This window comes from Myotis davidii, unplaced genomic scaffold, assembly GCF_000327345.1.
Source record: "Myotis davidii unplaced genomic scaffold, ASM32734v1 scaffold343, whole genome shotgun sequence".
Taxonomy (NCBI): Eukaryota; Metazoa; Chordata; class Mammalia; order Chiroptera; family Vespertilionidae; genus Myotis; species Myotis davidii.
The window spans coordinates 1,001,217-1,023,587 of NW_006293809.1; the positions used below are offsets into that span (position 1 = coordinate 1,001,217).

Sequence of the window (22,371 nt, forward strand, 5' to 3'; positions counted from 1 at the left end):
ATGAAGAGAAAATATTTAAAGTGGTAGCTTTCTATGTATATAGTTGGGATGAGGTTGGGGGCATCCAGAAGGCTAATTTTCTAGGGGGAAAGATGACTAAATCTACATCTATTAGGATATAGACAGCCTAATAATACAATAACTATAATGAAAGCTTTTAAAAGTTATCAAAGAGTCCAGCTGGTGTGGCTCAGTTAGTTGAGTGTTGTCCTGTACACCAAGAGGTTGCAGGTTCGATTCCCGTTCAGGGCACATGCCCTGGTTTTGGGCTTGATCCCCAGTAGGGGAAGTGCAGGAGGCAGCCCAGTGATGATGTTTCTCTCTCATCAGTGCTTCTATCTCTCCCTCTTCCTATAAAACACAAAAACAAACCAATTAAAAAAAAACATATTTAAAAGTTATCAAAGAGTTAATCCCTCAACAGGAAATCTCTACCTTTAGCTAACTTTCCAGATTCTTTTGTTACATTTATTATTTCAAAATTATATATTATTGGAACCTGTGAATGCCAAATGTTGCTCCAGGGCTCAGGAAAACAAAAGGAATAGAGATGTGAGAAAATCCCAATTGTGATGGGACAGAGAAAAACACAATCGGCCTCAAACCTGAGGGGTGATTAAATGATCCTTTGGAACAAACCAGGGCAGGAGAGGTGGCCAGTGCACCTGCCTATCCACCTCTGGTCCCCACTATACCTCAGAAGCTGTGTACAAGTAACTTCAAACCTCAAACATTTGTGCAAAATGGGATTTCTAGTGTTTACGCCACAGTGCTGTTGTGGGGATTGAGTTCACGTGGCAAACCTTTAGAATAGTGCCCCATAAATAATTAACTGTGGCTACGTCCATTTAAGGAACATGAGGGAAGTTCTCTGTTCAGTAGAGGCCAGGAAAGCTTTGCTGGGAAGACAGCCTAGAATACCTGAAGGAGGGAAGGGAGATGAGATACCTGGTTGTGACCAGGGATGAGTTCCAGGAGAGAGAAGATGTGGTAGAAAACCCATCACTAGGTGAGAGCATGCTGGGCATATTCCAGAAACAACAGGAACCTGAAAGAGAGAGAGAGAGAGAGAGAGAGACAGCTGGGAAGCTCACCCTCATTAACCCAGGCGGGAACCTGGTCAGGGAAGAAGGAGCAGGCCAGCTCTCGCCCTTAGGGTGAGGCAGGGAGCTTTGGCTCATTCTTAGCAGAGAAGTGGGAGAATGTTCTGATACATGTTACCAGGTCCGATCGGGCTGCTCGATAAAGAATATACCACCGGGCACTGTGGGGAGGAGGAGGGAAGGGCTGGGACTTCAATTCGGTCTGGGCAAGAGGTGGTGCTACTGCAACCAGGGCCATATCAGGAGCTGCTCATCACATTTCCTAAGAAAAGATAAGTTCCAGGTTATTGAACTTTTTTTATATGGTTTTATTGATTTCAGAGAGGAAGGGAGAGGGAGAGATAGAAACATCAATGATAAGAGAGAATCATCTATTGGCTGCCACCTGCATGCCCCACACTGGGGATTGAGCCTGAAACCCGGGCATGTGCCCTGACCGGGAATTGAACCGTGACCTCCTGGTTCATGGGTTGGTGCTCAACCACTGAGCTACACTGGCTGGGCCAGGATCTTTAAACTTTTTTAAAGCCTAGAAGAAATTGTACATTTTCAATTTCAACTAGAAAGGCTGGTATTTGCCTGTTGTCCAGAGCTGAAATAGTGTGCCCCCTCACACACAAACTGATGGTCTCCCTTCAAAACTGAGAACCAAGTCAGACCAAATCATACATTAAATCTTAGCAGATTAGTACTAGATGTACTAAAAAAACACACCATGGCTAAAATTATGAAAAATAACAATCATGAAATGTCACAATCTCTTCTAGCACTTAATGGAAATGCAATGGACATTAGCCTTCAGAACTCCTGGATAAAATGACATAATTATAGTCAGCACTATTATTTAACATTGTTCATTGGGTTTTAGCCAAAGCAAAAGACAAGAAGAAAGAAAGGGATGGCAAGAGGGAGGGATGAGGGGGAATTGAGGGTAGGCAGGATAAAAGAGGGGGGAAACCTGAGATATAATTAAATGAAATGATTCTACTTTGTTAAAAGGGAAAATTATTTTGTCTAGACAAAAATTACCTGAAAAAGGCATTAAAAGTTTTAAGGGAGCTTAGTAAGGTGACTTGTTACAAATGAAATATAGGAAATCAATAGCTTACCTATGTAGCAACAATATTTACCTATATCCTATAAGGAAAATGATCCACCTACTATAGTAAAAGGAAACACGAAATCTCATTTAAAAGTAAAAACAAAGGTCAGTCAATATGTAGGATCTCAAATACAAAAAGGAAGGACATTACTAGTGAGTCTATTATATACAGAATACCACATGCTACATATGTCATATTTTATAACATATTGCATTCTCTAAGTTTTGTATTATAGCATTTATCATAGACTAAGCAGTATTATCTACCACAAGGATTGCAGGCAGGAAGGGAATTTGGTATAGTTAATAAACACTGTCTATGACAGTATACAATAAATACCCTGTCGGGTGAGTGAGATTAAAAGCAATTCTTTTATCATTTTTCTATATTTACTATGCACTGCTGGTGAAAAATGTTTAATGACATAGAAATTTCCAATTGCTTATCTATAACTTATATGTGTCTACATTTTATTCCTGCAGTTTCAATTTCAGAAATGTATTCTGAGGAGAAAAAGAAACCCCTAGCCATTTTTGACACCTCCTTATGCCCCGACTTGATTTACAACCAGTCATCAACTTCTGCCCAGTAAAATTCCCCTCTCCCATGCATTTCTGTTCTCCCATTTCCATTGCAATTGCCTTGGCCGAGCCCCATGATCCTCTGGCTGGGATTACTATCAGAACAGCTCCACTGCCCAGCTGCTTTCCATCAGTCCATTCTCCCCACCACATACCTGCTCGGTGCCACAGCCAATTCAAACTCACATCGACTTCTAGGAAGGTGAGAAAAACAAGTCGGTATCTACTCTGATGTCCGCTGGTGAGAAGGGATTGAGAACAGATGTTTGAGTAGCAAACCAACAGGGTCTCTTAAGGCTCTCATGAAACATCTGATCATAATTTGTACAGTCCAGACCCTGGGTCTCCAGCTTGGTGCCCTGTGGAATCACCTGGAAAGTTTAAAATATACGAGTGTCTGAACGCCACCATCAAATATTCTGATTTCAGTGATAAAAGAGAGGAGAGCAGAATGAGTTTTCAAGGCCCTAATTTGAGATTTGTCAGCAGAAGAGAAAGAATAAAAGCCTTTTGGTATGTGGTAATGCTGCAGCCCCAGATCTTCAAATCGACTTCAGCCAACATACCGACTTCAGCCAACATATCATTCACTCATCATGAATGATAGTATTACATTTTAAATTATGCTACCTTAGCCTGTCGGCTTAAAATATTTTCATTTTCTTTTCACATCAGTTTAAGGGACATGGATTGTTACATGGAATAAAACTCACTGGGGAAAAATACTCTTGGCTCCGCATAACATGAAACAATGTTCACTTATTTACAAATTATAGGATATTTAGGGAAAAAATGTTGCGAAAATCATGTTTAATATACAACCTTTCTCTGAACTCTGATGGGAGCCTAAGGTTACATTCACGTACTCCACTAAGATTTTAACAACATAACTTATTCATGCATGCTCTTGGCCATTTTCTATACTACTCCTCCCCAAAGATGAAGAAATATGAAAAAGACCTTGAAGAAGATCAAGTCATATTAGACAAAATATCTTCTGCTGCCTATGGATAGCAGCTTTAAAGTAATAACAGTGCCATGAAAGACAACAGCTACAGCAAAAATACAGAGGAGAATTTGACAAGATCCAGAATTAGCTGGTTATATTCAAATAGAAACCTGCATATAAATGGGTAATATTAAAATTCACGAGTGAGCAAGTGAATATGATGACAAGCTCACTGGAATGACAGGCGGAATGAAATGTAACCTTGTCGGTAAATAACCTGCAATAGATTTGCTCCAGGACCAGCCTGTAACAGAACATTCTATCCAGAAGGTAACATTCTCCCCACAGGAAATGGGGTTTTATGAAGAACAACATATTCTTAGCTTCCCAGAACACACAATAGCAACCTCTGTTGAAATGGCAAATTAGCTTCAGCTATGTTTATACAACTCAGCATGAATAGGAAAAAAGATACCTTTCCCAGTAGTTTAAGTCAGTAGTAGAATTTAAATACGTAACATCTCCTTCAGGAAAATAAAGCATTTTACCAAAAGTGGCAGCAACCATTGTTCAGAGACACTGAGTTACTGGGAAATGTTCTCTTGCTCTTCACTTGGCGGCCCATCCTCAGCAGGTTTAAGAAGACGCTCTGTCCAACCTTGGTTGGTGCCAATGTAACAAATAACAGTGCGGCTCAACGGTAGCCCTTACATGCATTCCGCTCTGGTCTTTAGGAAGTTGAACCAGACACCTGAGCAAGTTCCTCTGCCTGGGGGAGTAATTAGGGCAGTGATGGCGAACCTATGACACACGTGTCAGAGGTGACACGCGAACTCATTTTTTTGGTTGATTTTTCTTTGTTAAATGGCATTTAAATATAGAAAGTAAATATCAAAAATATAAGTCTTTGTTTTACTATGGTTGCAAATATCAAAAAAATTTCTATATGTGACACGGCACCAGAGTTAAGTTAGGGTTTTTCAAAATGCTGACACGCTGAGCTCAAAAGGTTCGCCATCACTGAATTAGGGTTTAACCTGAGCTACAGCACCAGGCTCTCTGAAGGGTGGGACTAGAAGGACACCTTATCGAGGCTCAGAAGCAAAGAGTGCCCCACTGAACAATGATGCCTGCCCCAGCCAAGGAAGATCAAGTACACTTCTCTAGATTTGCTATCCTTCAATTATTTGGACCTTTGGTTTCTTGGACACTGGATTTCCTTCTGAACCTTTATTCTTGTTAGGTCGCCGAAGGAGGAACGCAGGAGGCCAGAGTGGTGAGGGATTACGAATATATTTGATCATCTCCACATCAGGTGGCTGAGCCTGGATGGCTCCAGCACCCAGTCACAGGAGTTAGCGGCTTTTAAACGACTTTTGGCAGGCTTTTTCCTGGGCGGAGACTTCCTTATGCATACCCGGAGGGGAGAGAATAGAATATGGTCACCACAAGTGAAATGTGGTCAAAGGGAATGTCCATAGTGAATTGACCTGGAAAGCCAGTTCCCAGGGGAGGGGTATCAATGTTAGGTTTGATCCTTCAAACCTAACATTCCAGCCTTTTTGTTTTAAAGAATAGGGACGAAGGTGATATCTTCTGCAATTACATCCTGCTGAGTCTATATGTCGAGATCACAGGGGGTTGGCCTTTGACTGTAGTCAGCTGGAATGTTGTATAGGTTCCTTCTGGTTGGAGCTAGCAGTTTTAGTAGCATGATCTCTCTGAGAGACTGGTTGGTGAAGGCTTGAAAGGAGTCTTGGAGGAAAGATGAGAAATGGCACAGCATACACGGGCCAAAACCAAGGATGAGGAATAGAAATGTGTGTGGTCCTATGAAGGGAAATAGCCAGGTATACCAATTTATATTCTTTAACCAGTAATCCCATGAATTTGATTGCTGTTCCCTGATCTTTGCGGCCTTCTCTGTTAGTTTTTGGGCAGCATCCCTGACTAGGCCAGACTGACATAAAAACATCCTCTTCCTCCAGAAAGAGGCATCCGCTCCCTTTTTCTGCTGGTAGGAGATCTAGTCCTCTTCTGTTCTGGTGGGTGACAGCCGCTAGTGAATCTATCTAATCCTGAATTTGAACTAAACCTTTGGCAATGTCATCTAGGCTTTCTTGTAAGTCCTGAGACAGGATTTCAAAATATGTTAGAGCAGGGGTAAGGCCCCCAAGCTAGTTCCAACCGCTGCTATGATGCCAGGGTTATGAGGAGAGGGATTATCTGGACTGCCCTTTTGCGTCGGATATGGTGGGTTACAAGGACAGGCAAAGACTGATTGTTGGGGGCCACACCTACATTGGGTGAGAGATAGACGAGAGTACAGGTCTCTGTTCAGTTGGTGGGGGGACAGGTGTATGTGTTCTCCCCACAGAGAAAGAAGAATCCCTGATCATGGGATCAAGCTGATAGGTATAAGGAGAAGAGGTGGAGTAAAGGGTATGAGGTTCCTCTTTCCGGCTCCACACTCCAAACTGAGAGAGTGGTTGCCCATGGTGCTACCAATAAGGGGTGACATGTGAGTTGTTGAGATTCTATTGCAGTGAAAGTGGGAGGGAACACTAGGGTGGTGGGCTGTTATCCAAGAAAAAAGTGAAAGGGAAGGAAAGGAGCAGTTAAAGCCTTAGGTCTGGATGGTTGGATAAGAAGTAAAACACATTGGCTGTAGAAAAAGACCATTAGCTTCCAGGAGACTTGGTAGTCAACCCATTGGGACCAATGGGTATCCAGTAGTTCTAGTTTGACTGTAGTGTTGCAAGCTGATGGTGGGAGGAGGCCTACTGATATATTACCCTGTGATCTTGTAAAGCATAAAGGGGCTTGGGAGATTGGGGGGGTGTGTAGACTGATAGGACCTGTGACCAAGAGGGAGAAAGAAGCTACCTTAGTAAGAGATAGAATATAGGTGCTGAAGAGAAGGGAGGTTTGGTTTGCCTGGGCTGTAGGATAATTACCTAGTAGTGTGTCTGCTTTTTCAGAAAATATAGTCCCCTTTTCCTTTATATAAGCTAGAGTGATTTTGGCCTGATTCCACCTATTGATTGGTATAGGGATGTTGGTGTATGCTGAAGAGGAGAGGGAAAGGCAGAACCAGCAATCCCTGGCTAAGGCTGGATTGGTCTGATTTAAGAGGGAATGGGTGAGGTTAAGTGTTCGTTCTAGATGAGTGGAAGTGAGAAAGTTCCTTATGGGTATAGGAGAGGAGGGTTGGAATAGGATGAGAAGGAGAGCTAATCCCCACTTCCAAGGTCGAGGTCATCCCAAGGGGGTTTGTTTGGGATCTAGGAAGAAGGAAATTTCTTCCCATGGGTAATTGAAGTCCCCTAATAGAAGGGAGTCCCATAGAAAGGTGAGAATACTGATGAAAAGTGAGAGAGAGGCAGTAGCTAGGACCTGGAGGATTTGTATTGAGAGCGGAGGTGGGCTTTCAGGGAGGTCAGGGCTACTGAGGTCAGTGCACAGAGGGCACGTACAAGGTTGCTTGCTCACTCACTCGTCCTCTTCTTCTGGGATGTGGGTAAGGCGGAGTCTGGTGGGCCCAACCTGATGGCTGTGACACTTAGGGGACTGCAGCCCACGTGATGGAGGTGCTCCAGGAACAGGTTTCAATCTGGAAAGGTGGAAGCAAGAGGTGTGCCCAGATAGTGTAGCTGCAGTTGGGTGGTTAGGAGTACCTGATAAGGGCCTTGCCATTGGGGTTGTAAATTACTTGACAGATGGACTTCTTTTAGGAGGACCCAGTCCCCTGGCTGTAGGGGAGTAGGGGGAATGTCTCCTGTAAAAGGTTGAGGGAGGACCTGATCAGCATGTTCTCTCAGTAACTGTCATATTAGGTTTAGAATGAGGACATAGACTCCTAGAGGGGTTTCTGTGGAAGGGAAGTTTTCTAATAAGAAGGATCTTCCATACATGAGTTCAAAGGGGCTGAGAAAGGAGGGTGCACGGGGGGTTGCCCTGATGCACATAAGGGCTAGAGGTAAAAGAGTAGTCCAAGGTTCTTTGATTTGGAGAGTTAGTTTAGTTAGGTGGGACTTAATTAAGGAGTTTGTCTTTTCTACCTTGCCTGAAGATTGGGACCGGCAGGGGTGTGTAAGTTCCACTGGATGTTCAGAGTGGAGGAGACCAGTTGAGTTATTTGAGATATGAAAGCAGGTCCATTATCTGACTGTAATGAGGTGGGTAGGCCAAATCTGGGAATGAAATGCTGAATGAGGGCTTGTGTGACTTCAGAGGCCTTTTCAGACGTGGTGGGGAATGCTGCTACCCAGCCTGAGAAGGCCTCTACAAGGGTTAAGAGATATTTGGTTCTTTTAATGGAGGGCATGTGAGTGAAGTCAATCTGCCAGTCGTTTCCGGGGATTTGGCCTCCAGCCTGATGAGTGGGGGAAGATGGAGGTCTAACCTGTCCTTGAGGAGATACTGAGTAACAAGTAGAACAGGTTTTGGTGATATTTTACAGTAGGGAGGTTAAGCTAGAACATGAGATAAGGGGTTTTAGGAGTTGTAAAAGCGGTCTGTATCCTATATATAGGGAATTGTGAATAGCCCGTAGGATATCTCGGGCCTGCCCCTGAGGAAGAATGTATTTTCCCTGAAATTTTAACAATGAATCTTCCTGAGTGGCCCCAAGAGCTAACAGGGGCTGGAGTTCCTCTGAAGTACATTTGGGTGTTATATGAGGTATAGCTAAGAGTTGGGGAGATGGAGGCTCCCTCTGAGCTGCTTCCTTGGTCTCCTGGTCTGCTTTGTTATTTCCCTGTATTATGGGATCATTCCTGACTTGGTGTCCTTTGCAGTGTATGGCCCGCGCTGCCTTAGGAAGGAGGGCTGCGGATAAGAGTTTGTGAATAAAGGAAACATTGCTTATAGGTGAGCCTTTAGTGGTTAGAAACCCTCTTTCTTCCCAGATTGAAGCATGAGAATGAATAATGTGGAAGGCATATTTGGAATATATATAAATGTTGGCAATCTCACCCACTGCAAAAATTAAGGCTCAGTTTAGAGCTATTAACTCTGCCCTTTGTGATGTGGTCCCTTCAGGAAGAGTTTCAGATTCTACAATTTCCTTATGGGATACAATGGCATAACCAGCCCATCTTTTCCCATGTTGGGTCTATGAGCTCCCACCAATAAACCAGGTATAGTCAGTGTTAGATAGGGTTTGGTCTGTGATGTTTGGAAAGAGAGGCTTCTTGAAATCCAGGATTTCCATAAAAGAATGTGAGGTTTCTCTAGTAGGTGTGGGTAAGAGGGTTGCTGGGTTAAGTGTGTGGCATTTGGCTATAGTGATGTCTGGGGTTCCAGGAGGAAGGGTTGTGGCCTTCCCTTGAGGGGGTTGGTCACAGTCGACCTTCAAGTGACCCTCCTTGCTACAGCGAGGGCAGGGCCCTGGGGGAGGATGTGAGTTAGGACAAGCCTTAGCCCAGTGTCCCTCCTTGCTGCATTTGAGACAGGGGCCTGGTGGGGGCTTAGAACTTTTGCCCCTGAAGGATTGCTTGCGCCCGCTGGAGCTCTGAAAGACAGTGGCTAACATTTGGTATTTTGCCTGAGCCCTCTTCTGTTTTTCCAACTTCGCTTCCTCATCCCTGTTATTAAAAACCTTGAAGGCTATGTTTAGAAGGTCTTTTTGTGGGGTTTGAAGGCCCTCCTCCAATTTCTGTGATTTGTGTCTGCTATCAGGAGTGCACTGGGAGATGAAAGGCATGTTTAAGAATAAAAGTCCCTTGTTCGAGGTGGGGCTTAGGGTGGTAGAATTTTGGATAGCCTCCTTTAGGCATGAAAGGAAAAGGGCTGGGTTTTCTTTGGGACCCTGCGTTATTTCTTTGAGTTTTTCCTAATTACCTGCTTTATGGGCTGTCTTCTGGAGGCCCACTAGAAGGCATGTTACCATGGGGGCCTGGAATCTACTGCCCGGGGAATCTACCTGATATCCCCAATTAGGGTCTTTCCTGGGAACAGACTCTTCCCCAACCAGTTGCTGATTATCCTGTTTGTGGAGCTCATCAGCATGGTCCTGAGCTGCCAGCCAAAACCTTTCCATTTCTTCGGAGGAGAAGGTGGAGGTTAGGATAATATAGATATCATGCCAGGTTAAGTCATAAGACTGGGTGAGATATTCAAACTCTTTTGTAAAAGTGGTGGGATCAGTGGAAAAGGAATCTCGTCTTTTTTCAATCTGGGACAGGTCAGACATAGAGAAGGGGGGACATGGACTCGGACTATGCCCTCGGCTCCTGCTACCTCCCTCCGGGCTAGAATGGGCGCAGGAGTAGAAGTGGCTGTTGAGGAGGGGAGTCTTTGGCTGGCCTGAGAGTGAGAGTTAGGTGGGGAAAGGCTGTTTTGGAACTTGTGTTCTCAGGATTTGGGCCCTCAGAGACCAAAAGAGAGGGTAGTTGGCAATTAGGAGGGCCTGGTTCTAGGGAATCTATTGCAGGTGAGGGTGGGGGCACATCACGAGGTGGTGGTCAGTGGTCTGCTGGGTCAAAGGCAGATTCAGAATAAGAAGTGTTAGGGGTATGATGTTTTGTGTGAAGGAGAAGGATCTGATGTGTAAAGCAGGGCTCACAGAGAGAGGATTGAGACTGGAGGGCGAAAAAGGCCTGGTTGTATGGAATCTCTGACCATTTTCCATTGTGGTAACAGAAATTATGTAAATCTCACAGTGTGTTACATCAAAAGTGCCATTTTCAGGCCACTGAGACTCATTATTTAGTTTATATTGTGGCCAAACAGTGTTGCAAAAGAAAATGAGGTGTTTGGGCCTGATTCCCCCCCCACCCCTTGAGTCTGAGGAGGTCAAGATTTTTAAGGGGACAGCTGAGAGGCGTCATTTTGGGGGGTCCAGAGGAAGTGTTCCCCATGATAAGTAAATGTGACCCACAAGGGGAGGGGTGAGTGACAGACCACACATCCAAAGGTGACTGTTTAGGGCAGGCATCCCTGCTGCTAAACACTGTGAGGGAGAGAGGCCTGATTGAGGCTGACAATCGAGTCACCAAAGTAGGATTCAGAGGTAAGCCCAGGATGAGCTGGCGTCCCCAATCTAGAAGGACCCAAAGCCAAATGGAGTCTTCTGGCCTAGCGCTAGGCCTTTCGAGATGAGAGACCTGCGAGAAGTCAGTGAGAGAGAGAGCAGAAGACCCAAGACTAGGGGAGTTGTGGAACGTCACTCACCTAGAGAAGATTGGCTGGTGTGGGCTGGAGGGGCAGCAATGGAGAAGGAGAGGGTCCTGATCTGGCATCCTCCTTGGCTGGGTAAAGGTTGGGGGGCTCAGGGAGGACTCTGTGAGGGAGAGAGGCCTGATTGAGGCTGACAATCGAGTCACCAAAGTAGGATTCAGAGGTAAGCCCAGGATGAGCTGCCACTGCCTACTGCTTTCTGAGTAGCAACCTTGGGGTGCCTTAAGCCACGATGATGGCTCCTCTCCCCATGGAACCCTCCCGGGTTTCAGAACCAAATGTTAGGTCACTGAAGGAGGAATGCACCAGACCAGAGTGGTGAGGGATTACAAATTTATTTGATCATCTACACACCAGGTGGCTGAGACTGAATAGCTCCAGCATCCAGTGACAGGAGTCAGCAGCATTTAAAGGACTTTTGGAAAGCTTTTTCCTGGGCAGAGACTTCTTTATGCATACCCGAGGCGAGAGAATGAAATGTGGTCACCACAAGTGAAATGTGGTCCAAGGGAATGTCCATAGTGAAGTGACCTGGAAAGCCAGTTCCCGGGGGAGAGGTATCAATTCAATTGCTCGATCAAACCTAACAATTCTCACTGGGTTTCTGACCTGCTTTGCAAGCTTTGACCTGTGGATCAATGACTCAACCCTAAGTGAGGTCTCTGCTTCAGCATCATCAATGGCATGATTACCTCTTTATTCTAAGAAATATGAGTCAATTTTTTTCTGGAGGAAAAGATGCCACCAAAGAATGAAGACGAGCTGTGAATTATTCTGGAGAATTTCAGTCTGTGGCTTCATGTTGCCTTTCATGCCAATGATTTCATTTTTACCTGCACAGGTGATCTTGGGCTCTGTTCTGCCTTAGGCTGCCTGAAGCTCAGGCATTCTGAACAACTGCTGACATTTCAACATCAGCTGTCCCAGGGTATACCCCAACTCTCCGGGTGTTCTTCCTGTATGAATTACTGAGCATATTTGTGACTTAAGCTCTAGATAAATAGTCTCAATTTACCAATACCAATTTTACCACCCTACGCAAATAATAGACTCTAAAAATTAAAGGGACAGGATGTCAGAACATCTGTTTTCAGTCTTAGTCCTAAAGGTGCTTTATCTTAGTCAATCTCTACATCTCTCAGAACAATAATTCATGCAAGAAGGTGCCCAGAATCCCACAGTAAAAGTGCACAAATTCAAGCTCATGCCACTATCACCGGACCAGCCTTGCTTCCTGGATTGGACAGATGTTGGCACGAATGCTGTGAGATGTTCAAGTCTGAATTGCCTTAATGGAGATGCCAAGTAGCTGTATTTAAAATTTTTTTTATCCCCAAATGTTCATATACTTCCTATATAGCTATATATAATGAGTTGTAAATTACACTATTTCTGCATGCTAAAAGGAAAACAGAACCAGCCTGAGTCTCAAATTGTCTTGTAAATGCAAAAATTATCATACAAGTGACAACAAGAATTAGTTTCCTCTGGCATGGAACTGGTTGGGCAAAAGTATGCTCCGATAACACACTCAACAGAAATTGTTTTAAATTACATTGAAAAACAGTCTCCATGTGTAGATACAGATTAACCCAGAAATAACTACTAACACATTATGGTTGGGGAGAAACTGTGGTTGGATAACACTGAATTTTATCTCTTGGTTTGAGGGGAATGTACATGTTTAATAAATTGGCCAACATTAAATAGGAATTTTCTTATTTCTCCACATGCTAGTGTATAGCTCAGCTAATTTGCCCAAGACAATTTGTCTGTCATTTTACTTTTTATTTTTACTTAAACTATCTTGGAGGGCTAAGGTTTGAGCATTGGTTTTATTTTACTTCTTTAATTTTTTAATTGATCAAGTTATTACATATGTGTCCTTATCCCCACATTACTCCCCCCCCCATTGGTTTTAACAGTAACCACTGAATGACAATATCACACCTCTCAACTTTTCCTTCTCAAATGTTCCTTTCCTTGTAGGCAATATTCTCACAGTTGTCACCACCCTGTGCTATGATGCCTTGTAGACATTGCTACTTGCCCATTTGAGCTGCTTGACAGTAAAAACTTGTCAACTTCAGGACATGGCATTCTTCATTTAAAACATATCATCCCTCTGCCTACTCTGCCAGGCATGGGTCTAGGTGTTGGAGATGGAGCAGAGAACACATTATCACTCATGGGACTTATATTCTAGCACCTAGTAGAACTTGATTAATATAAACTGCATGCGTCATTGTGTTGATCTATCTTAGGTGTCTCAGATTCAAGTGTCCGTGGAGATTGGCAGGGAAACCAGTGGAGCTGGCAGGATGGAGCCTGACTTTAGCAACTAGAACTCATATGCCTCATCTAAAGAAGGCAACCTGCTTAGTCCTGGCTGGCTGCTCACATGTGAGAATGTGACCCCCATCCCAGGCTGCATACTCTGCTAAATGTTTTACAAAGATAGCTAAACAATCCAGGATCTATAATAAATGTTCCTTTTAAAGAAATATACAACTCATTAAAGTTGCAATGACATGTTGGGCAAACAAAGCAAGGAGAAAGGCAGATTCGGTACATGGTCTATCAGTGTGGGTCTCTGGAGTAAATGAAGTTTAATTTCAAGTTTCCCTCTGCCTCCAAGCCTACAAAAGTCACAAATCCAAAGCTACACATAGGAACTCCGCCATTGGTTTAAACCTTCTGATGATGAAACTGAGAAAACGGAATTAGAAGACCTGTAAATCCTCTTACAATTCTAGGAACCTAGAAGTCAAATTTAAGGAAAAAACATAAACAAAAACAGTGAATTAACAAAAAATACTAACCACAAGAGAAACAAACAAACCAAAACTAATGTTGTCTCTTACTGACTGTCTTTGGAATGTCTGCTCATTACTAGGCAACTTTCAATTAAAAAAATAAATATCTCAGTGCTTTGTTAATAGTCAAATTAGTAAATAATGTGAAGCATTTTTGAAACAGGTGAGACAGAAATCTGCCACTTTCAATTAATTGGCAAATTACTTTGTCAATTAAAAGTATTCACAACATTTTTAAGTAATTTGTCTGTTTTTAGATGTCCCTTAATCCAAATATCAGGTAAACCCTACCCAACCAGGAGTCCACAAGATGGTGTAGACCAGTGGTTCTCAACCTACTGGCCCTTTAAATATAGTTTCTCATGTTGTGACCCAACCATAACATTATTTTCGTTGCTACTTCATAACTGTAATGTTGCTACTGTTATGAATCATAATGTGCTCCATTTCTTGGGAACTTAAGCACAGGTGACCCAAGCTCCTCATTTGGATATACCAATACAGACATCAAAGGGTACTTACTATTAATTAATATGACCGAGCTTAACCAAAAACTAGGAAGAGAGAAGACACAGGATACAAACAATGCAAGAAATCACACATGTTTATTACCAGAGAGCTGATGGGTTTCAGTCCTTGGCAGGCCACCCGGAGACACTCACTGACAGAGACACACGGAGGTCGTCCAATACGCCGCGGCAGGAGCTCGGTCTCTTGACTCGAAGAGAAGCCTCTAACAGTTTGGGCTCAAGACAGATCAGGAATGGCAGTTTGGCAGTTTCCAGCGAGGAGGAGAACGGCTGGTCTGTGGAGGTCAGACAGGCGTCAGAACCGCAGCGGATTTGCTCTCCTTAAATCCTCGAAGCTGGGCGTCTCCAGTGTCTCCTATCGGGTGCCATACACGGGTGCCGCCCTGTTACCTTGGTATACACTCAGGCAGGAAAGTTGTGTACATGTCCAAAGCTTATCAATCACACACACACATCTTATTTTTGGAGTTGTTTACAAGTTTTGGTCTAAGAATAAAATGGGGACTACTTATACTAACTTATGCTAATACAAAATGGAGTGTACTTATGCTAACTAAACTTCTTGCTAAATAAACTTATTACTATAACATTATGTAAATATCTGATATGCAAGATGTTCTTAAGCGACCACTGTGAAAGGGTCATTCAATCACCAAAGGAGTTGCAACCCACAGGTTGAGAACCACTGGTATAGACTCTTCCTCTACCAGACCTCCTAAGACCCTTGTAATGCCCTAAGCACTAAGAGCATCATGTGCTCTAATGAGGTAACTGTGAGTGGGTCCTGGGTGACTCCTGGATGGGGGCTGGTCACTGGAGAGACCCAGCCATGTTAGAGGCTTGGACTTTTCAGCCCCCACATTCTCCAGAGAGGGCAGGGGGGCTGGGCATGGAGTTAATAATTGATTACACCTATGTGAAAGGATCCATAAAAATCACAATAGTATGTGATTCCAAGAGCTTCTGGGTTGGTAAACATATCTGTGTACCAAGAGGCTGCTATAACCCAACTCCATGGGACAGAAGCTCCTGGATTTGGCACCCTCCCAGACCTTGCCCTATGTACCTCTCCAACTGGTCTTTCTTTCACCCTTGTCCTTTAATAATCTGGTAAAGGTAAGTGTTTCCTGAGTTCTGTGAGTTGTTCTAGCAAATTAATCAAACCAAGGAGGGAGTCATGGAAACCTCCAATTTGTAGCCAAATTGAGTTGTAGGTAACCCAGGGACCCTACTATTTGTGATCAACATCTGAAGTGGAAGACTATCTAGCGCAGCGGTTCTCAACCTGTGGGTCGCGACCCCTTTGGCTGTCGAATGACCCTTTCACAGGGGTCGCCTAAGACAATCCTGCATATCAGATATTTACAGTATGATTCATAACAGCAGCAAAATTACAGTTATGAAATAGCAACGAAAATAATTTTATGGTTGGGTCACAACATGAGGAACTGTATTTAAAGGTTGAGAACCACTTGTCTGGTAGGACTGAGCACTTCACCTGTGAGATCTGCTATCTGCAGGTAGATAGTGTCAAAATTGAGGTCAATTGTAGGACACCCAGCTGGTGTTTCAGAATTGCTTGGTGTGGAGAAAGCCCCCATGCATCTGGTATCAGAGGGGCTGTGAGTAAGGAGGTGTGCAAGAGTAAAGGATAGATGCAGAAAGTGTGTGGGCTTTTCTCAGGTAACATCTCAGCAGCAATGGAAGTGTTAATGGTGATTTTATGGTTATATTTATTACCACTTCTATACTGTGAGTTGAATGCATACAAAACTATTAAGCATTCCTATTGGTATCCCTTGGACTTCTCACAGCACCTGTGTGTATAATACGAGCTCAGTAATGTTTATTGAATAAATGAATAAGTGATGCTATTTCTGGTATCTAACTTACAGAGTTGACTGCAAAATAAGCCACCATTCAGGGGCCAAAATTTATCTCACCACTAGCCAAGTGGTTAATGGTTCATTATTTGATTAAATCTCAGTTAAGGAAATTATTGAGCATCATTACTCGCTAGGAGTTTAGGACACAATGAGATAGGGATTCTATTCTCAAGACATCTGTGGTTCTCTGGCAGAGACCACATATGAAATAGAGATTTAGAACTATGTTTCTTTTAGCAGAGCTAATTCAAGGACTTTGCAAATTTTTATTTGAATATTATAAAATATCATTAAATTATTTTCAAACTACAATAAATTACCCTGCCCTATCAAGTATTATATACCAAGCAATAAAACACTGCAACCCCAAAATGTGCTAACTCATATTGTCAGATTAATTTATTTTATGCATCCCTGGGAGTGAAGTTACTTTGCTATATCTATGACTATATATCATGACTGCATTTTAGCAGAAACTAAATTATTCAATTACACAAAAACTCTGACCTTCTGCAAAATCGGACATAATTCTAATTTCTAAACTACCTTGTATTTAGAGTCACACAATATCAAAGCTTGCCTTGAATTGTGGGAATTTTAAAGCCGGCTTACTTGTCAAAAAAAGTCTCTTGTATATGAGGTGCCTCCATAGACCAGTACAACTAAGACTGTTGTAGTTAATGCTGCATTTTCCCCCAATTTAATATCTAAGCCACTCAGGGCAGTATAAGAAAGTAAACAATATGTGACTGCACGTTTACTTAAAACCCCAGCACGCGCGGTGTGGCCACACATCAAGGGCACCCTTCAGCACTGACTACCTGATGGAACACAACCCCTCATTTTTCGGAAGACAAGATAATCTGGAATCTCTACAAAGTTTCTCCACAATATCTACTACACAATAAAAAATGAGTAGGCATTTGAACAAATGGAAAACTGTGATTTACAGTTCAAAGAGAAAAATCAATAGAAAAATACTCATCCATGATCCACATGCTGGAATTAGCAGACAAGGATGTCAGTGATCAAAAAATAATAATGCATCAGGGTGCAAAGAGCAGAAAGAAACTACCAGTAATTTGAATATGAAAAGCTTAATACAAAGGAATGATTGAACTTGAACAGGGGATAATAGTAACAGGGGGTTGGCTAGTAAAGGGTAAAAATTCAGGAATAGCCTACAAGAAAGCATCTGCCACCACGTGGGATGAGATATAGTACCCAAGGAAGAAGCCCTCTACCCCCAGCTCTGTGATTCACATCTTGCTGTGGAGGATGGGGTCAAGGGTCACTGGATAGTGGACAAGTTCATGGAGGAGCTGTACCAGCAGGATTCTCTAGGAATCTCTCTGGGGTGTCTGGGTCAGCTGTCCATGGGATGGTGATGAGACTAGGGATCTGGCTACATGAAACTGTAAAGATTCCTCTAGCCTTTTTAGTGGAAGAGGCACATAAATTTATATTGATGGGCAGAGGCAATTCCTAAAGAAGTAGATTGGCTGCCCAAATATCTTCCAATGTTCTCTACACTCATGTTTCCCAAAAAGGGGCAATTCCCCTCCTCGCCCCCGGAGGACATTTGGCAATGATTGAAGACATGCTTGGTGGTCAGAAATGGAGGTGGGGTGCTACAAGTGTCTAGTGAAAAAAGGACCGAACCTTTTTATGTATGATGTTTACTTTGAATTTATATTAGTTCACACAAACACTCCATCCATGCTTTTGTTCTGGCCCTCCGGTCCAGTTTAAGAACCCATTGTGGTCCTCGAGTCAAAAAGTTTGCCCACCCCTGGTCTAGTGGGTAGAGACCAGGGATGCTGCTAAGCACCTTACAACCCACAGGACAGACCCCTGAGGACATAAGAATTAGCCACTCCAAAATGTTCACAGCTCTGAGGTTGAGAAACCACTTTACATATATATTGAAACATAGACTGCAAAATTCTCTTGACTAGAAGACATTTAATGGCATCAGGCAACACTATTGTGGTGGAAATAGTTTTTTTCTTGAACACCAGGAAACTCAGTCCCAACATAGAACACAGAAACTGGTCATTTGGTATTCCTCTGCTTAAGTGACTCTCCATTTTATCTGTTTACATTTATCTGGATTCTACAGTGAGGGAGGGAGTGCATTACCCAATCATGCAAGTTCATCTTTGAGATGAAGTTTGCTTTAGGATAAGATTTCTAAATCCCACAATATATCTGGTTAACACTTTATCCATGGCAAAGTGTTTGATTGATAAATACTGAAATAAGATAATTTTGAGCTGCTTAAAATTTCTCCCAACATTTTATCTAGGAGGAGAAAAGAAAGTGGAAACAGAAAACAGATGTCAAAGACCCGTGAATGGCTATTTCTACGTGCAAATCAAAATCATGATGCTCTGATTCTCATCTGGGTAACTAAATGTGTTTTTTCCTATATTACGTGGCTCATTCAGGTAAAAGTGTGGATAGTTTGGGGCAGGTAGCTATGCTGTACATGGACTTTTTTTTTTTTTTTGATTGTGTAGGAACAGCCTTTGTTCTTGAGTTGTTTTGAGTATGACATTTTAGAACTGTGCATGAAGGGTAGAGAGGTTGAGGGGTTTTCACATTCACCAAAGCTTTGTTTTCTTTGTTCTTTGAGCTCATTTCATGCAGAAGTTGGTCTAAAGGGGTATTTTTAAAACTCCAACAGTCTATGTGGCCATTTTTTTGACCCAGAGAACTTTTCGGCTTCTAGTCTCACATGGAGATAAAAACGCCCTTCTGCCACAGCTGGCTTCCCTGTGTCATAGAAACAGTTGCGCTGAACTTATATGGGAGAGAGAATTAAGTAGGGAGAGAAAATTGCCTGTAAGAAATATACACAGAACCCAGACCAGAAAGACAAATTCACTTCATGCAAACATACATTTATGTTATTTTGTAGCATATCCATTGTCTCCAGCCTCATCCAAGCTGAATCCCATCTGGATCCACTTCCTTGTCCTCAAATCCATGGAATGAGCTTTAAAAAACTGAAATCCTATCTTGTTATTCATTCCTTTGGAACTCATCGATAGTTTCCTGATATACGTAATGTAATATGCAAGGTCTTCCCCATGCTAGAAGGTTAGAAAGTCCTACATGATAGAATTCCTGTCAACTTCTCAACCTTATCCAATCTCTTTCTCTCCCCCTCTCTCTTCCTCTTCCTCCCTCTTGGGACACTTCAGTTCCTTGAATTTGCTAAATCCTTTCTTGCCTTAAACACTCTTCTCCTGACATTTCCTTTGTCTAGAAAGGACTCTTCCCCCCCACCCCCCCACCCCCACAAGCTGATGTTCACCTGGCCAGCTTCTATTTATCCTTCAAACTTTGTCTCCTGCTCTCCAGCTGAAGGTGGCATCTTCCCACTGTCTATGGGGTTCTGGGCACCTGAGCTGACTCAGCTTGCTCAGTCTTTGTGGTGGAAGATGAAAGATGTTCCAGCCAAGTACAGCCAAGCTTGTGTCAGTACTAATCAAATCACCATTTTGATTAGTCAGGGTTCTTCAGAAATATAGAACTATGCATATATATGTGTATTTTGGACTGTATGAGAGGTCAGCACCCCAAACTCCCACATTGTTCAAGGATCAACTGTAATAGATATATAGCCATGCTTAACAACAGAGATAGATAGATAGATATATAGTCATGCTTAACAACAGGGATATGTTCTCACAAATGCATAGTTACATACACCAGGAACAGTCAATTATTATCATTATCCAGTATGATGTGCTGTGCATACTGTAGGTGCCATACTTTGTACAGGTAGCTGCACAGTGGTTTTGTTTACACCTGCATCACCACAAACACATGAGTGAGGTGTTGTGCTGTGAGATTACAACTGCTACAACATCAACAGGTGTTCACCTTTAGGGGCTATGTGCCTGCAACTTAGGAATTTCTCAGCTGCATTATAATCTTCTTTTTTTAAATCCTCTGTAGGATATTTTCCCATTGATTTTCAGAGAGAGTGGAAGAGAGAGGAAAAGAGAGAGAAAAATATTGAAAATATTGATGTGAGAGAAAGACATTAATTAGTTGCTTCCTGCATGCACCCCAACCAGAGCCCCGGGCCAGGGAGAAGCCTGCAACCAAGGTATGTGCCCTTGACAAGAATCAAACCCAGGACCCTTCATTCCACAGGCTGATGCTCTATCTACTGAGCCAACCCGGCTAGGGCTCCTTTATAACCTTACTAGAGGTTCAATGCACGAAATTCGTGCAAGGGGCTCGGCCCTTGCAGCCATGGCTTCATCCAGAAGGTCGTCTGGCTGACTGGGCTAATTAGCATAATATGCTTTTATTATTATAGATGGGACCATGGTCATATGTCATATATATGGTCCAACATTGGCCAAAATGTGGTTATACGTCCAAATAAATAAATAATTGTCTCCACAGTGCCTAACCTCAGGCTGTACTTTTGATGGGCACTTACTGAGAAGCTACTATGCACCAGGTCATGGACTTTTATGAAGATTATGTAAGAGATGAGTGTGAAGAAACTAAACTACTTCTAAATACTCCATCGTGCTACTTATGACCTTGGTACAAATTTTGGGGTGGCCAACAATGGGATCTGGCTTTTTCGGGGGTCCTCAAAGCTGAACTTGGGTGAAAAGGAAAAATAACAACAATCTACAGATGAAGGAGGATGCCCCTTGTTGCCGATGAAGGCTCAATGGTCCACCACCTTGAGCATATTGCTAGTTTACAAGGGCAATGATGAGCTCGCATTTTGCTAATGAACGGGAGGCAGAGATAAGCTCTCTGGCTTTGCTTTGGAGCCAAAACATAACTCCATGGCACATTAATTTGACACAGAGCGCAGCTTTTTATTATTAATCACCATAAGGTCCACACAGCAGAACTGCAACAGTATATTAACCTGCATTGCTGTGCCTCTGGTATGTATGTCACGGCCACACCATCTAGCAGCGTGCTGTCATTTCCAGCGAAGAGGTGGAACCAATGTGGGGGCTATGTGCCTGTAAATTAGCTGTATGCCCAAGAAGGCGCGAGAGTTAAGGGCCATTAAATCTAGGATGGCAAAGGCCAAATGCATTGTTGCAGAGCAACTACAAATACAAATCCACCCCACCCCCTCCCCCAGGCACTTACTGTAAACAGATGACCTGGAGCTTTCGAAGAGGCCTGTGTAATTCTCGTGTGAAACCATAAAGAGGCTTCAGAATAGGGTGTCTTTTTGGCAGACATTCAACAACTTGGAAATACTTATTTTAGCAAGCTTCATTTCATTCCACTGGACACCGAGGAGGTTGATTTTCGAACTAAATGATAGTGATGCTTGGGGGGTCACTCTATGTAGAGTTTTTGCCTGCCTTCATCTTCACCTACCCATGCCTACATTAGACAGAGTGAGGCTCAAATCTTTTGGCAACACCTACAAATCTTTAAAAGAGCCGGACAGCCGTGCGAAATTCGCTCATCAGCTCCACGCAATGGGTCTGAGCAAGAAAGAACAGAGCAGAGAGGGAAGGAGATGGGATTTTGAGCACAAATGCCAGTGGCTGGGAACAAGATAATGAATGACAGCCAACAAGGGGCCTCCCTGTTGAAAACATAATAGAAGGCTGTGGGACTGTAGTAACTGGATGGCCCAGGACCACTGTATAAGGGGTGACCACCATGCCCTTTTCTTCCTTGGCAGAAATCATTGTTTCACGTCCTTAAGAGAACTTAGAAAATGTAGATTTTCATTGAAAACCGCTGAGTCAAATCTTGGCAACTAATTTACATTTTAAAAACCTGTGTGGGCTTCAAAAAATATCCTGCTCTCTAAAATTCGAGATACCCATAATTTCTCATGTCTGGTCTGTCGCATAGGAAGATGGGGGAGTTGGGTGTTGCAGTAGGCATCAGAACAGCTCCCCCAAATGTCCTTGTCCTCATCCCTGAGGCCTATGAAGATGTTACAGCAAAGGGTCAGTCAGATATAACCAGGTGAAGGATCTTGAGGTGAGAATATTATCCAAGTGGGTCAATGTCATCACAATGGTTCTTGTAAGAGGGAGACTGGCTGTCAAAGTCAGAGCAGGAGAGGGGATGAATGGAGGGAGAGAGAGGGAAGGTGAAGGGAGGCAGAGAGGAAGAGAGCTGGAGGGAGAGAGGGAGGGAGGGAGAGAGGGACAGAAGAAGAGAGGGAGAGAGGGAAGGTGAGACAAAAGGGAGGG

The 22,371-nt window shown here is 43.1% G+C and overlaps 1 long non-coding RNA gene across 1 annotated transcript in view; it reads right to left on the bottom strand.

Annotated features, from left to right (window-relative positions):
• LOC107183747 overlaps nt 1-14,822 on the bottom strand; it is a 19,394-nt gene extending 4,572 nt beyond the window's left edge. The window contains exons 1-3 of the long non-coding RNA XR_001514561.1: nt 14,347-14,822; nt 13,355-13,358; nt 3,125-3,131 (exon numbers count right to left, since the gene is read on the bottom strand). This is a non-coding gene — a long non-coding RNA (uncharacterized LOC107183747). The remainder of the gene's footprint in view (nt 1-3,124; nt 3,132-13,354; nt 13,359-14,346) is intronic.
• Nucleotides 14,823-22,371: the final 7,549 nt, after the last annotated feature.